Source organism: Canis aureus, chromosome 23 (genome assembly GCF_053574225.1).
Source record: "Canis aureus isolate CA01 chromosome 23, VMU_Caureus_v.1.0, whole genome shotgun sequence".
NCBI classification, from domain to species: domain Eukaryota; kingdom Metazoa; phylum Chordata; class Mammalia; order Carnivora; family Canidae; genus Canis; species Canis aureus.
This window is the reverse complement of record NC_135633.1, coordinates 12,227,345-12,245,000: the sequence shown is the minus strand read 5'-3', so window position 1 is coordinate 12,245,000 and position 17,656 is coordinate 12,227,345. Positions and strand designations below refer to the sequence as shown.

Genomic DNA, 17,656 nt, shown 5'->3' with positions numbered 1-17,656 from the left:
AAGATCTGCACACTGAAAGCTATAAGATATTGATAAAAGAAATTGAAGATAGGAAAAATGGAAAGAGATCCTGTGTTCATGGATTAGAAGAATGAATATTCTTTAAATGTCTATACTTCTCAAAGCAATCCCTATCAAAATTCCAATGGTATTTTCCACAGAAATAGAAAAAAAATATTCTAAAATTGGTATGGGACCACAAAGGACCCTGCATAGCCAAAGCAATCTTGAGAAAGAACAAAGCTGGAGGCATTACACTTTCTGATTTCAAACTATATTACACAACTATAGTAATCAAAACTGTGTGATATGGGCATAAAGACACACAGATCAATGGAACAAAACAGAAAATTCAGAAATAAAGCCATGCATACATGGTCAATTAATTTACGACAACATAGATAGAACTTGAAGGCATTATGTTAAGCAAAGTAAGTTAGAGAAAGACAAATAGTGTATAAAACAGTTTATGTGGAATATAAAAATCCAAAGTCATAGAAACAGAGACAGAATGGTGATTACCAGGGCCTGGGGCATGGGGGAAATGGGGAAATGTTGGTCAGAGTACAAACTTCCAGTTACATGATGACTTTAGTTCTGGGTAATATACAGCATGGTGATTATAGTCACTCATACTGTATTACATACTTGAAATTTTCTAAGAGCCTAGATCTAAATGTTCTTACCACAAAAAAGAAATGGCAATTATGTAATATGATAGAGGTGTTATCTAACCTAGGATGATAATTATTCCACCATATATATCAAATCAATGTATATACATATTTCATTGATATACAATACAATGTAAATATAATTATATGTAATTGATATAACACAATGCTGTATGTTAATTATATCTCAATAAAAAATACTTAATAACTAATAATACATAATAATAAAAACTAACATTTATTAAGCACATGCAACATGCCAGACACTATTCTACATGTTTTACTTGAAATAACACATTTCATCCTCATTACAATCCTATAAAGTAGATATTATTGTGACCCTCACTTTACAGATGGGAAAAATTGAGAGGCAGAGAGGTTAAATAAAGTGTCCAACATCAGACAGCAAAGAATCACTATGGCTAGGTTATAAACCTAGAAATCAGCATCCAGGGACCACATGTTAATCACTATACTATGCTATTTATATAAACAAATTCCCAGGATTTTCCCATTTGAGGGCTGTGATAGACAATGGTCCCCATCTATATTCACATCCTAATTCCCAGAACCTGTGTCTATTACCTTATATGGAAAAATGAACTATGCATAAGTGATTACATTCCTTAAAATGAGCAGATAGTCCCAGATTATCTGGGTGGGACCTAATGTAATCACAAGTGTCTTCAGGAGAGGGAAGCCAGGGAGGTCTGACTACAGAAGTGGGGAAGGGAACATGGACACAGGGGTGGAGGCCAGAGCGATGCAGCCACAAGCCAAGGAATGCTTGCCGCTGCCAGAAGCTAAAAGATGCAAGGGAAGACTCTTCTCTGGAGTGTCCAGAAGGAACCAGCCCTGCCAACACCTCAGCATTAGCCCAGTAAAACCAATCCTGGGCTTCTGACCTCCAGAATCTGTAAGATAATATATCTGTGCTGTTTTAAGCCACCCCGTTTCTGGTAATTTATTATAGCAGCCCTAGGAAACTCACACAGTGGACACAGCACAGCCCAGCTCTTCTGGCACACCCTATGGCTTCCATAAGTCCCATTTATTGACTCTTAGCTACAATTTTACCTCGTCAGGCTTCCTTGTCACCTCAACCTTAGGTTCATCCAAAACATCCTCATACAGCACCCCAGATTTCTCCTTAATACTCACTGCATTTACAGTTGTTAATGGTTGTTGCTTACACAACCAAGCCCAAGTGACAGAGTACAGGAACCTGTCTGTCTTATTCCCTATTGCATCCCAAAAGTCTAGTTCCGGGGTTAGCATGTTACGGATTCTCAATAAATATTTGTTGAAAGGAATGCACACATATATAGTTGTTCATAGGACTATTGGATGCTTTCAAGGTGTCTTGAATATATAGAGCTTAGCCCAGGAACTGCCATATAATAAGTTCTTAGTAAGTAGAGCTGTGAGATAGATCTAGGACGTATCTGTGTGCATTTAATAAAATTACAGATACTAAAGTCCTTGATCTTAGGCAAGACCCAGAAGTGCCCTGTGGTGTGCCCTTCTCCCCAACACTCTAAACATGGCTCCTCTTGACTACAAATTCTGATAGTCACTCAGACTTGATGGCCACACTAAGTGTTTTAGAAAGAAAGAGATCAGGACTTCCCAGGGTACAACAGGACATGGAGGAGTCCCCAAAGCTGTTTTAAGTCTATGGCGAGCCCTTTGGGCCAATCCACAAGGCAGATGGAATGGATAATTCCAGCCCTTTCTTAGGTTTGTGGTGTGTGTGTGTGTGTGAGTCTCCAGCTGGACCAAGGACCAACTTTCCAGGCCCAAATGAATTCTCATTTCCCAGGGATCCTTCAGCTTGAGTTTGGTTCTTGCGCCAAGGCTCTGACAGCTTTATTAGCACCTATAATTCAATGTAAGCATCAATGTGTTGGGAAACACTTTGAGGCTATCTTTTAAAGTCAACTTAATTCCCTCTCAAATGCCTCTTTGTTTGCCAAAGTGCCAGCCAGAAGACTTCCAGGTAGGCAGGAGATGAGCTCCAGACAGGGGATCAGCGGGACGTGTCTGCCAGGCGCCCGAGTCACTTTGCTGGTAGCTGATGTCATTTCCAGTCAGTGGGCTCCTGGCAGAGGTGCCTGCAGATGCTCAGATGACATCACTGGGGACCAGCCTGTCACCAAGGGAGATAACAAATGGAGCCTAGTCCTGAGCTCCCGCTGGCCCAGGAAGTCACAATTCATTTCTTGGCTTTGCTGTGGGCCTAGAGAATGGACACCCTGTGCTCCCACTCTGGCCAAGCCCCAGTCCCAAAGAGTACACACCCTCCTGCTGGCTGTTTTGTTTAAACAAAACAAAGTGGGACATGCTGAGCTCATCCAAAAGCACTCAGGGACTCCGTAATAATAGAAACTGGACAAGCCTGATGTAATAGACACTACTAGTCATTTATGCAACATCCATCTACTCTCCCTCCTGAGAACACAATTTTGCTCATATATGCACCCTCCTCTAGAAAAGACCGGCCTATCCCCAACCATAAGGGGTGGATCCTCCTGGGTCTAAGCCAATCATTTATTCCTTAATCATTCATTTATTCATTCAACAAATATTACCAAAAACATGTTTTGTGTTGGACATAGTTTTAAGCACTGAGGATAAAGTTATGGGTTAGGCTTCAGCATGGTATGCAATTTTAGCCAAAGAGATATGGCTGAAGGACGGCTCTGGGAAAGGTGTCAACATTTCTAATGAGTAATGAAGGCTAGTTAGTTGGTGGAATGAATGAATGGATGACTAAATGAATGGATTTCCAAGTTCCCATTCATCTGTAATAGACATGCAAATTCTTTAGGTACACTGGAATTAGAGCTGGGAGGCCTGGGTTCTATCCCTGGTTCTTTTATGAACTGATCATAACCCTGGGCCAGGGCATAAACTCTATGAGCCTCAGTTTCCCCATCTGCACACTGAGCTCATAATTGAGCTAGACAGTCTTTGTGGACACAACACAAGCTTTGGAACCAGAAGCTCGGAGAGAAATGTTGACCTTTGCCTTCTTGATGTGTGAACTCGGGCAGAGCTCCTCTGTTAACGGTTTCCTCATCTCTGAGATGAAGATTTATGGCCCCTTCCAACATTTCCATTAAGTCACAGCTGAGTTGCATGGTTACTCGTGTTGATGGAAATAGTGAAAACTTCTAGGAAAGCAATTTATGGGGAAACCAACTCCCCAGTGCAAACATACACACACAACCTGGGAGGGGAACCCAGCTGCTCCTTTCAGAGCAGCTATGCCTACATTCCTTCTGAGTACTCTGTCTGGTTATGGTAGGCACTAGGCTTTCGAGGTCAACTGGTTGTATTTGAGGCTCTTGGTCTCCTTAGCCACTTTATCTCAAGAGCTAGGAGCTACCTTAAAAATCCCAGAGCTTGGCCCTGCTGGGACACTCTTGTGGTTCTACTGCAAAAGATATTAAGACTTTAAAGGTCCTGGCCCAGGCCTGGTATGCAGTGAATGTGCAAAGTGTGTTGTATGTTAGACCCCATGCCCCACAGGTACCAATTAACTTAAGTGGGCATCAGTGGCAGACTATCAGGTAGTTTTGATCTCATATTTTTAAGGTACTCAAAGGTAGGGATTCCCAAGCTATTTCATTCATGTAAAAGGGATAACAACCATTGTTCGCTTTTGAAAGCAAATTAAAAATAAAATAAAACACCTACCAGAAACACTCCTCTTATGATAGTTAAGCCCACTCAAGCTAAAATTTCTTTGGCCTGAAATTAAATCAATTCTGTGTCATAAGCATGATCTGGTCAGTACTATATGAAGGCAGATTAATAGTAAATGGGAAAATAAGTATATTATGATTTAATCAGTACTTTATGTTTGAAGATTTGATCTTTCAACACTCAGACAGAAGGATTAGTAAAAGAGATCTTCAGTATCAGAAAGGTTGGGAGCCAGCAAGTAAAATGTTGGATGTTTTGACAAGGGTCTGCTGGTGACTATATCCCTCTCTTTGATGTCTGGCCCCTAAGAACCTCTGAGCTGTGTCGGAGTGTCCCCAAGGCACAGATCCAAGGGAGAAAGGGGAAGAGACACTGTGCTAACAGTGACTAATGTCATTTCCAGTTAACTGGCTCTTGGCAGATATGCTACAGATGTTCAAATGACCTCATTAGGGACTAGGATGTCAACAACAAGACAGATACAAATAGAACCCTGCTTAAGATTCCTGCACATCCCATGGCTTTGGAATCCCTTAACTCATTTCCCAAGCTTTCCGAAGGGTGGGAATTTCAGGCCGTGGTATGTGGCATTAGAAAGACCTTTAGGCGAGATGGCATTTATGTTAGTTGAGTAGGCTGGCTTTGCTGCAATGACAGAGCATCCTCAAAGCTCTCCCTCACTCCCCGCCCTATTTCACTTTGTGGGTTGTCTTCATCCATAGCTATGTCAGATGAGCTCTCCCCAGGCAACATGGAAAAGAGTAAGAGTGGTCTCTAGACATCTCCAGGCTTACATTTTACCAGCCTTTGACCCCAGAGGAAAGGGAGAGCTTGCAGCTCTCAGTCACCGTATATAAAATCCTGAAGAAGGGCTTTGGCCTGGGTTGAATCAAGTCTTCATTTATTACAATATGCATGGCCAAGCCAATATGCATCTGCCTCCCTGCCTAGACTATGAGCTTGGAAACGAGTCCCACACTGCTTCCTGTCTGTAGCCTCTCCCAGCCTGGGGCCACCCTGTAAGGGACACTCAGTAAACATCAGTTGGGTCATATGTATTAGCAAACCCAAAGGTTTTTTTCTGGCAGGCCCACTCAGCACAAACCAGGAAGACAAGAACTAAATGTAGGGAAGACTGGTGACGAGCGCAATTCATAAGCTGACTAGTCAACTGATCACGTGTTCAACAGTGGCACCAATTCAGAGAGAACCCTGAAGATATTTATCGAATAAACTCCTCCCAGAGCTAGTCAGAAAAAAATTCCTTGCATGGTGGTTTGCAAAGCATTTTTACATGATTTCACTTCAACACAAATCAAGAAATAATCATGAGAGTCTTCCAAGTGCCGGGCACTGTGCTTGGTGGTGGGTGAGCAATGGCAGTGAAAACAGACATGGTCCTTGTCCTCAGAGAACTCCCCATGAAGGACTAAAGAGACACAGTAAATAAAGAGAGAATAAAAACTGATGTACTTATACAGAACATTTGCTATGTGTCAGGCACTGGGCTAAGTGCCTGACACATATTAAGTCAATTAATCTTACAATAGTCCTTTGAGATAGATACTATTCTTAGTCTTGGAAGTTGGGTGACTTATCCAGGGTCACCAGCCAGCAAACCACAGAGCCAGAAATCAAACCCACATAGCTTGGCTCCCAAGACTCTGCTGTGAGCTAAAGTGCTACACCATCCGCCAGCAATAGCGTCCTGAGAGTTCAGACGGAAAGTAGATGGGCTAAGGAAGGCTTGCCTTTTATCCACTCAGGAGGCCAGGAAAGACCTTAACTGAAGCCTGAAGGGTGAACACATCTTACCATCACAGCGACAAGACAGTGAAGGCACTAGAAGGCAGACACCCTTCTACATTGATGGAAAAATCCAGCTGGGTGAGACTGCATGACTTGTCCAAGTCCACACAGCAAGAAGGGATGATTCAGATCTTAGAGCCAGGCCTGCTAATTCTTAGAATCCAGGATCTTTCCCACTGGGTCTCCACACAAAGGCTGGAACAGTGGCTGCTATCAGCTGCGCTCACAAGCCTCCAGGGAAGTCCAGATAGAACACCCCTTGGCAATCTCCCAATCACCCTAGCATAAATAACCAACAGGTTGATGGGCACTCATCTTATAAAGCACATCCTATAAAGAACTTAGAAGCAAATGCATTGAAGGATGTGTTTGTTTGTTTAACTTAGGAGTTAAAACAGAATGACCTTGTCTTAAAAATTGTGAAATAACAATCAAGCTATTTGCTTATGTTTATATTTAAAATGAAAAGGTATTCTTTCATAAGAGCAAATGCAAAATAAGGGGGTTTATTTACAATACTGGCTAGGAATTAAGAGCTTTTAGAGAGAGGTGGATCATTATTCATTCAGCTGTAATGATTAACAGTTCAAAATCCACTCTCTGCTTTTCCCCATATCTGAGAAAGAATAGAAGATTTGGCTTTTTTGGGTTTTGGTTTGTTTTTTGTTTTGTTTTGTTTTGTTTGCTTTTTTGTTTCTCTGAAATCAAAAGCCATGTTTTTCTTTCCAGGGAATGCATCAGAATGAGCAGTTTCCACAGACCTGGAAAAAAGCCAGGATATTTTGGAGTCAAGGTCTCCTGTCCTTCCCCCTAGTTGCTATCCTTGCAGTGGAAGGTAAAGTAAGTGCTCAGGTTGAAGAGTTCAGCTGGCAGGGAAGAAGGGGCTGACCCCACCTGGAAGCACACCAGAGGGGCAAAGCGTGGATGAGGTGAGGTGGCAAGAGCAGGATAGACAACAAAGTAATATTATTAGCAATTGATGGTTCATCATTATGAACTAATGAAGGCCAGCCACTAGTAGTCTATGTGCGTCACATCATTAGCTCATCTAAGTAGGCTGATATAATTGGTATCCTCATTTTGCAGGAGAGGAAACAGACACAGGGCTTCCCTTGCTCAAGACCATATTTCTAGAAAGCCAGAGGAGCTAGAATTCAAGAGGTGTGACTCCAACATCAGCATCTTTCCCTTTAAGGCTGCAGCAACAGGGTCATCCTGGAATCACTACCCTATTGACTGAGGTTTTGAGATCCTCTCAAGGCCATCTAGAGAGCACCTCTTTTATGAGCTCAGCTGGCCTTGAACTTGGTGCTTTCTGGTCAGTTTTGATTTAGAGCCACCTTCTTACAAACTGTCAGCTTAATTTGGGCCCCAGAGCTTCCTTCCCTGGGGAGTTGGGGTGGGGGAGGGCAAGGGAAAGAGAGAGAGAGAGAGAGAAAGAGACAGAGACAGAGACACAGGGACTAGATAATCACTTCTGAAGAAGTCAAACAGCATTATAACACCAGCCTCTCACTGAAGTGATGAAAAAGCTATTGTTGGGGCATCTTGGCACCAGAAAGGAAGAGAGAGATTTTCCTGAATCATTTCTCATTTTTTATTTAGGCTTCACACTTTTCCTGGGGCCTCTGGGCAGCCTTCCAGAACCCATCCCCAAGACTGCCTCTGGGTTTCAGAGGTAAGTGATCTGTCCCTCCCAGGCTGGGGAAGGGGCGGGCTGAGGCTGGGACAGGCCGTGCTTGGCTCAGCCCCCTGACATTGTACACGCTAATGCAATGTGAAGTAGCACGTCTAAATAGCCTGTCCAACTTTTTTGATGTTCTTGAACCCACAGATGGGATTCATTTCCACACTGTTCGCAAAACGTAAACGATACAAGGACATTAAAGAGCATTAAACTACTTGATGACATTTTGGTCACATTAATGAAAAGTGGCATTTTTTAAACTACCAGAAAGAAAGAGAAAGAGGGTGGGGGCAGAAAGGGGAGGGATGAAGAGGAAGAGAGACAAAGCAGGGAGGGGGAAGCAGGAAAAGGAGAGAGGTTGGAATCCATTTCAAGTGTAGAAGAAACATTGGCAGTCCCAGCTCTTACCAACACCGTTGGGATTTCTTCGCATAGGACACAAGAAGCAGACCTCTTCAGTGGCTAGACAGATCTGCAGAACATTCCGACGCCTATGTAGGAAGCTATGCAGAGATACTAATACATTAATGTCCACTTCCAGACTGACTAGTTTGGCCAACATACTACTGAGACACAAGAGAGGGCAGGAGGAATGTCAAACTCACTTCCTCCAGGCTGCCTTCCCTGAGTGCCTGCCTAGGCTGATCAGGTGTCTCTGGATGCCTGAAGACTCCAAATTTATCCTCATCCCAGCCCACATCACCTTGTATTCAATCTCTGATTAATTTGATGGAAACTGCCCCAGGCTGTGGGCTCTTCGAGGGCATAAAACAAGGATTAGGAGCAGAGGTTCAAAGGGACAAATTCGCCTAGGCTGTATTCCTGGTTAGCCCACAAATCACTTTTATGACCTGGAGAGAGATAATGAGTTTTCCTGGGCCTTAGCTGTGCCATCTGTAGATTGGGGTAAGAAGAAAACCTAGCTCCCAGAGTTGTAGTGATGCCTGAATGAGGTAATGAGTAAAAAATACCCAGCTCCATGCCTGGTACACATATACTCAACACATGTTGCAGATTAGCATCAGCTTCATGCCCAGCACCCCAAGTACTTGGCACAGGGAAGGCACTCAGTAAATACTGTTCAAGAAAGGAGTCTCAAAAGACTGAAAGAGAAAAAAAAAATCACTTATCAAAAGGACTAAGGAATTGGGACCTGGAGCCACAGAAACTGCAAATGGGTGGCAGAGACATTTTACAACTCACTTATCAAGTACCAGGCACCTTGTTTTAAAATAAAAATTTCTAGTATTGTGTTATCTCTTGCGAATGCCTACGGAGACGTCCTGCTCATTCCTCTGGTGAATGGGGTGAGCAGCCCCTTCCCCTCCAACAGCCTGGGCGCCCCCTCCCTGCTCCCTCCGCCTTGGCAGGGCTTTCTCCTTCCAGCCCTGGTGGTTACATTAATTGCTAATGACAATGGCAACCTTCACTCTGTGTGGTTTCCTGCCCAGATTCTGGATCCTTTACAAGGCTCTCTTTTCTTTTTTTCCCAGATAGGAAATGCAACCCGAGACGTGTGAAGAAAAAAACAGTGTGCTTATTGTCATAGCCTCCACTCCTCGCTGGGCTCCCAGGCCGGCTGTGTGTGCTCTGGGGTGTCTGCCCCGCCACAGGGAAGAATAAACCCAGACTCAAATCATAGGAAATTCATCAAGTGTGCTTCTCAGAGCTCTGTCTTTCAAGGTCTGTTTCCCTGCCATATGATCTCTATAAACCAAATCACTGTTAGCCAGGGCACAGGACCAGAGGCGCCGGAGGCTCATGGATAATGAATGCCAAATGCATGTGACAATAGACTGATCAGGGAGCTGAATGGAAATTTCTGAGTCGTGCTTTTATATGTATATACATACATACATACACATATACATACATACATGTACCTCGTGCCCACATACACACGTTACACACAATACATTAATGTATTGTGCGCACACACACAAGTCAAGCAAGCAGCATACCTTAACAGAGGCCAACTGTGATCCTTGGTGCCAGACTCCGAGAACCCACCTCTCAGGAACTCTGTTAAATTATCAAGACGAAGAAGGATAAAATTGAAAGAGAAAAAAGTCAGATCCCAGTTTAGCTGGGCATATTCGACACAGAAGAATCACGGACTTGACTTAGAAATTCAGAATGCCTTTCACTCAGGGGCCCCAAAGGACCCAACACACAGCAGGGCCTCACCTGGAAAATGTAAAACAAGGACTCATGGGGCACCAAGGGTAAATGGGAGGAACTGCCCTCAATTGAATGGATTATTGTGTGATCTTTCCCAGTCATTGTTTTGACTCCTGGGTCTGACCGACCACTTCACTCCATAAGCAGGTTGCCAGTGTAACAAGGTAAGAGATGAGAACATGGGACAGAAACTAGCAGGCCACCAGCTAAAGGCAAAAAGGTAATTAATGTTATAGGCTTTTAGATTCTAGAAAATACTGCACTTAAAACTGCAAGTCAACTAAGCGGCTGTCGGCAACCGATAAATGCTTCCATATTCACAGGCATCAGCAATCTTCCCTTACAAAAAAAGTAATAATACATACATATTAATGGATCACATTTTGTCCTTTGGGGAGCATAATTTTTAAAAGGGCCAAGGCAGCAATAATAGTTCCTTTAAAAATTCTAAATGCTGTAATTGTTTTCTCTGAATTATGGTGCTAGGATTTAATTAGCAATGAATGTTCGGTATGGGGTTTGGACATTTTTGATGAATTCAGCCAAACAGAAAAGTAGTCTTGTCCTTATTGCTCCCTCCCCGCCCCCACCCGTTTTCCTTCCCCAGGACCCTGAAATGTGCCTGTGCATGAGAACATGTCCACGTAGGAATTTTCTTTTCTGCAGTTTGGCCGTAGTTAAAAAGGAGATTGCTGTAACCACAGTTCAACGAGGAACATGAAACGTGGTCAGTGAGGTCATGCAATTCAGCACAAGTTTTGAGGTTTTCTAGTTATAAGGAGGAAAAGTAATAAAATGCAAACGGTAGGAATTTCTTCTTGGCGATGTTCTTATCACTAGGAAGAAGCTGCTCAGGTCTTGGGGTTGGGCTCTTGGGCTTCAGGGGCTCAGGGGCCAGTGGCCATGGGAGGCTAAAGGTGTGAGGGGGGAGGGAGACGGGAGGAGGAAAGGGCTTTCTTCATTCATCCAAGGAATAACCATTAAGCAAAGCAGAGTCCGGGTCCAGACTCTGAGCTGGGCACTGTGCACATAGCCCTGGCAAGGGAACACTTGCCTGGGGATAAACACAATCGCTTTGTTCTTCTCCAAACCACTTCTTTGTAAAAGCAGCTGGAGAGAAGCCCAGAGCAGCGGCCATCCACACAGGCCGAATCAACGTGGCCTACACAGCAGGGGGCCCTGGGGGCTGTGCCCACGCCTCTCATCCACCTTCAGGACTTCTTTCATTTGAGACCTGGAGGCTGTTCCTGAGTTCCCAGTATCCTCTATTAACATGCAAATGCCCCTGGGAAAGGTCTCACCTTGAGACCCCACCAGCTAACCTCTTGCTCACCAGTTACTTCTTAGCAAGGATTAGCAGAAATAGAACACCAACACCGAAAAGGCTGGGGGTGGGGGGAAGGTTAGGGCTTGTGGGGAAGCGAGGTAAAAGACCTCTTCCTACTGCCAACGTTTTCCTAGACGGTCGATGCACTTTAATTCAACACAACAAATCGATATACTTATTTCAATAATGGCTGATCTCTGAAAACTGTAAAAGAAAACAAAATTTCACTTGCAGACCCGCTGTCCCCACCATGGTTACGTCATTAGAATTGCCTGCTTCAAGATTTTGTCCAGATAGTGAAAAGGCTGCCTCCCAAAATGGCAGGCCAGGGTAGTAAATGGAGGGTTTTTTCCCACTCTGTCAGGCCCCATCTCGTTTCTCCCCATCATCTCCACTTCCTTCACTCCTCCCTCTTATACCTATTTTCACATCCTTCTTCTTCCTCACCTTCCACTGCTGTAGGCCTCTCCAGAGTGCCCTTGAGGTCCATTGGCCCAGCAGCTCCAGGGTTTTCAACATTCCTCTTCCTAAGGCCTTTACCTGACTTTCCCTACTGGGGAGACCCATGATTAAGAGGATACTATATGTTGGCAAACTGAATTAAGAAAAAAAATGGCTGTATGAGATATAAAACTAAAAAAAAAAAAAAAAAAAAAAGAGGCTAGGATGCCAAATTAGCCAAAAAGACATGAGTTCAATTCCTACTGCTGCCACTTCCAGATACTGGAGGCAAGTGACTGATAATCTCTTATCATTAGTTTCTTGTTTATCTTTTGAGAGGAATAAATAAATAGTGCCTAACACAGTGCCAGTATTTAACACAGTTAAATACTCAATAGATATTTGCAATCACTATTGTTATAATATACCTGATACATCTTTTATTTTAGGGTCCCATTTCCTATGAGATGGGATTCCAAAACAACATTCAGGTAGGGTTTTGTTTGTTTGTTTTTTTTTTTTTAATGCACCATAATATACATACCAGTGAATGCAGGCCTCAAAAGTTGTTCTCTTAGGGAAATGTTTACTTATTTCAGCATTGCTGTCATTGATCTTAATTGTTATTCACTTATTCCTTTATTCATTCAACAAATATTTGTGTGTCTCCGTTATGTACCAAACATTTGGTACCAGATCCAGAGATGGCCCCATTCGATCCCTGGCTTCCAGCTCACATCCAGTGGGTCCATGCACAGGTGTCCATAAAGAGCTATGAGGAAGCTGCCAGTAAAGAACCAGCTGTCTGAGGTAGTTGGTGAAGACATCCAGAGAGGCATTCAAGTTGAGTATTAACTAAAGGAGGATAATATTTGTTGCAACTTAATAAGACCCTTCTAGGTACCAGTCACTGAACTAGAGGCTTTATTACTTTAATGTATTACACATAATAATCATGCAAGGTGAATATTATTCTCATTTTGCAGGTGAGAATACTGAGTCTCAAGTAGGGTAAGAAGTGTGCCTATAATCTTACAACTCGTATGTGATAACTGAAACTTCAAACCAGGTCAGTGGGGTTCCCAAAACCTGTGCTTTTCCTTGCAACCTGATGGACCAATTCAAAAGTCACTCAGGCCAGAAAAAGGAAGAAATGGTCTTGTTATTTATAGGCACATCTCCAGTTTTTGCTTTTTATTATGCAATATTTTATATATACAAAATAATTTGCTAATGTATTTATTACATAGAAATGTATATTTATTTTAGAAAATATTGGAAAACACACATACATATGTATATAACATTTTTTTTAGGGAAATAGCATGCTAGGCATTTTTATACTTCAAGGAAGAAGAGGGTTATATCTATATACAAATATGATCATATTTTGATACACACTTCTAATTCCTTTTTCCACTTAAAAACAGATCAAGAACATGTTTTGATGTCAGCATATACACATGTATATCATCTTCATTAATCACTGTTAAGTGTCCATTAAATGGATAGATGCCATCATTTATTTAACCTATTCTCTCTGCAGACAGCAAGCTTAATTTCAATTTTTAAAATCATCGTGAATAATGTGATGAATATCCTTTGCACAAACGTCTATGTGTATTTGTCCAGCCATTCTCTTAAAATAAATTTCTGGAGGGGAATTGCTGGGTCAAATTTTTAAGGTCTTTGATGTTTTTCATTTCATTGTGTTTCATCACGTGTGAATTTATACTTTCATTTACAACTTGTGAAAGTGGCCTGACATTTTTTTTTTACATTGCTATGTTCTCTATTTTATCTTATTGATTTTATAAGAGTTCTTTATATGTCAAAGCAATGAACCTTTTGTCAATATATTTGTTATACCAAAATATTTAATTTTTATAAAGTGCAATCTATAAATTGGTTTGTGGTGTTCAAGCTGTTGATGCAATATTTAGGAGAGCCTTTCCTGATCATGTGCCTAAATTTTCCCTGTTTGTGGTGTTCAGGCTGTTGATGCAATATTTAGGAGAGCCTTTCCTGATCATGTGCCTAAATTTTCCCTGAGATCTTCTTGTAGCTTTTTATATCTTATTTTTTAATCTATCCAAGATTTAACGTGGTATATGGTAAGAGGAAAGAATCCAAATCAACATGTCTCTATCTATGTACCATCTTTTGCCCAACCTCCACATATGAAATACTACTTCTATTATATACCAAATAATAGTATGGTGGAGTTTTCTGCTCTTTTTCACTGATCTACTTATCTATTTTCATCCATAGGACCATGCTGTTTTAATTAATACTTCCTTGTAGTCTATCCAATGTCTAGCAATGCTAGTCTTTTCTCATCATTTTTCTTTTTCAAAGCTATTTATTTATACTTTTTTCTGGTTTGCTGTCTTTCAAAAGTGAGGATATGGAGGGGAGAGAACTTTTAAAAGTGTTGCAGTAATATGCATGATAAAGTAGTGTGTGTTTTTAAAAAACAGTCTCACAACTTTATAGCCACACTTTGTTCATTTCCATACTGAATGGGGTAATTCTGGTGCTTAGAGTCAGGCATGCCCCGTCTATTACATCCTGTTGGCAAAGAACCTTGGCAGGAGGTTTTGCTCACTCTATCTATATGAAAAGGCAATATAGGCTAGTGGTTGAGAGCACAGGATATCGTTTAGCCATGACCTTAGGAAGGTATTTAAGCTCTCTCCACGTTCACATTTACAGTAGAGGGGTGACAATATACTAACTCATTAACAGACAAGCTGTATATGGAAGGCTCTTAGAAGAGTGGCTGGCACAAAGTAAATATTCTGTGAACATTAACTAGTACCCTCATGACCCCATCCATGGTCTTGTCATGCCAGGGGTTTGCTAATATGTCTTAACTTGGAAGAGGGAGACTGAAAGGAAGCTACGAAATTAGGAAACATGAGTTAAATACAATAAAATTTCACAAGCCTTTGCAAATGTTTATAGGGATGACTGATTGTCATTAAGTCATTATTCCTCATGGTGTCCAGGGGGCTGGTAAAGCAAGGTGTGGCCTGGCCACGGAGGGGGGCCATGTGGTATTAAAAATGGCTTACCACATGAGGACTCTGAACCAGCCAGGTCATCCAAACCCACTGCAGATTCTGTTTAATAAGGCCCTTGTCTTGACCTTTGTCAATCTTGTCAGCTCAGAGCTCACACTTGACTTTCCATTCTACTCTTCCTCCTATGTCTGCTCAGAGCAGATCGCCTCCCATGCCAGCTGAGAATCTGAGCATGGGGATGAGCCTGCACTCTGGAGTGAGACTGCCCTGGATTAAACACCAGCTCTGCTACAAACCACTGCAGTATTAGAACTAGAGTTTTCTTCAGCTGAATAATGGGGGTGTTATGCCCTTCCTGCCAGGTTACCATGGGGCTTAGGTGACAATAATACACATAAGACCATTTTATAGAGTGTCAGGCACAGAGTAGGTACTCAATGTGTTACCGCATCAATAAAAAATGTTGGATCCTAAGTAATAGAAAACTCAATTCAAACTGGCTTAAACAATAAAGGACAATTATTGGCTTATGTAACTGGAGACTGAAGAACCTGGGCTTCAGGAACAGTTTGATTCAGTAGCCTGACTATGCCATCAAGAATTTGTTCGTTTGTTCATTATTTCCTCTCCCTTCACCCTACCCTTCCCAGAATCAGCTTCATCTTAAGGCTCTCTCCCTCTCATGGTCCCCAAAATTGCTACAAGTATCCAGAGAGAGAAAAAAAAAAAAGGGCCACCTCCAGGAATGTCTCCAGATGCCCAAGGAAGAGCTTTTCAAGGAACCCCCAGCACACTTCTCTTGTTGTAGTTCAGTAGCCAGAATGCATTCAGAGCCCTGTCCCTGAAGCTGTACTATGGCTGGAAGATGGGATTGTTCAGGGTCATCTAGACCACAGGTTCTAGGTATAGAGTCACTTCTTTGCTAGGACTATGCAGAGAGGCAGGAGGATGGAAACTGGATCAAAATTCAGAGGAATTAACAAGAGAAAGGGCAATGGATATTGGGGGAACTACTGCAAGGACCACCCCTCATGTTCCTGGCCCCCGGTGGAGCACAGATGAGTATGTCACCAAGTCTCCACTGGAACTCCAGACAGGGAATATGGCAATAATAATAATAATAACATATGTAGTTTTTCTTTAAAGTTAATATTAAAAAACAGCCCTTTGAAAGTACAAAAATATTCTTGTTTCACATCATTGAAGAATGTGTGCTCAAAGCCCAGGATCAAGTCATATGCACAATTGGTGTTTTCTTTTTAACTGTCAGTCCCTGGGACTTTTTTCTGTAGGTGGTTCCCTTTCTCTCTGTCTCTTTCTGCTTCTTTTTCCTTCTCTATTTACATTTTATTGGCCTCAAGTACCTGAGAAGAAACCTGCAAGGGGAGGGACTGTGGGCTCAAGGCCTGAGTGAGCCCTGTTCCTACTCAGCTTGGCCCCACTGCTGAGTGAAGCCTGGTCTCCCAAAGGGTTCAATGGTGGAGCCCAAGTGGGCCCTTCACGCCTCCAGGTTGCTAAGCAACAAACACTTCAAGTTTGGAAATCTTTATCCACACCGGATATATTATCCTGGCAAATTGGACTTTCAGATCTGGCAGCAATGGAAAGAGTAACTTTTTTTTTTTTTTTTTTTTTTAAATAGAGACAATTTAGATGATTTCAAAGACATCTGGTCTCTTTTTCCAGCGATGTATGACTCTTCTCTTTCACCAAGCACATTGGATCCAAACATTTCACATGTACAAAAACACAAGGTCCCTGAAGAAAAAAGTGTTTCAGTGGCAAAAGTGGACTCACAAAATGTGCTGCCAGTTGGAAAGGCCTGGAACCCACTCGGGCAACAGCACCCAGGGCATTGTCATTCCTTCTTCCCTCTATTTGAGGCTTCTTTTAACTTAGTTTCCTCCAAGGACTCTTTCTTCTCTCTCTTATTCTCTTGGTTGCTGACTCCCTTCCTGCCCTCTGTTTTGTCTTATTTCTTTATTTCTTCCTGCCCCTTTTCCTCATTCCCACCATTGTCTCTGCAAACTTCCATCCAGCCTTCTCCTTTCTTCTCCTAAGTCCAAACAACACAAGGACAAAAGGCACCATAATATCTTATGGGCAGGAACTCTAGGTCTTATTGCTCCCCACCTTGTTGGTGCATAGAGTTGGTCATTCCTCTTTCCTTCTTCAATCACAGGCAGAGTAATCTCAGGGCAAATTCTCTCACTCCTAAGTTCTTTAAAAATTTTTTTCAAGACAAACCCAAACATCAAATACCTTCTCCACCTGCTTGCTAATATCTAGAATTCCTCTAACAGAGAACATTACATTCCACAAATAAAGACCAAGTTTCAAATGTAAATAATAAACAACTCACATCTGGGAAGCTCTCGTCAGCTTTCCAAACAGGTCCAGCTGTTTGCAAATTCCCTCATTTGACCCCCACACTAATCTGGAAACTGAAGTATTATTTTACTCTCATCCCTGTTTGAAAATGAGGAAACTGAGGCTCCAAGATGTTAAGGATCTTTCCAAAAGTGGCTCTACCCTAGTTCTGTCTGATGCTAATGCCCATATTCTTCCCCAATTTCCACCTCACTTCTTTGAGAAGGAACCATAATAACCTGATATGAGCAGGAATCTTCCCCTAATTTCTTCAGACTCAAGATGTTCCCCACCCCTTCCCCTCATTCCTAGCTCTGAGATCTTTGATTTAGAGTTATGACTGGTGGAGCCTGTCAGCGGGGTATGCTGCCACCAGATGGCAGATGATACTCTGGTTTAAGGGTAAACTGCAGATTTTTACCATAACTAT

General features: G+C 42.2%; 1 long non-coding RNA gene across 10 annotated transcripts in view; it reads right to left on the bottom strand.

The window, feature by feature from the left end:
• LOC144294607 (uncharacterized) overlaps nucleotides 1–17,656 on the bottom strand; it is a 141,878-nt gene that overhangs the window by 56,585 nt on the left and 67,637 nt on the right. For 4 of the 10 annotated variants that reach the window (XR_013361961.1, XR_013361962.1, XR_013361963.1 and 1 more), the window contains exons 3-4: nucleotides 12,375–12,685; nucleotides 9,843–9,903 (exon numbers count right to left, since the gene is read on the bottom strand). The exons of 2 other annotated variants lie outside the window; for them this stretch is intronic. This is a non-coding gene — a long non-coding RNA (uncharacterized LOC144294607). The remainder of the gene's footprint in view (nucleotides 1–9,842; nucleotides 9,904–12,374; nucleotides 12,686–17,656) is intronic. 4 more of the 10 variants (XR_013361958.1, XR_013361964.1, XR_013361965.1 and 1 more) reach the window with 1 other exon arrangement.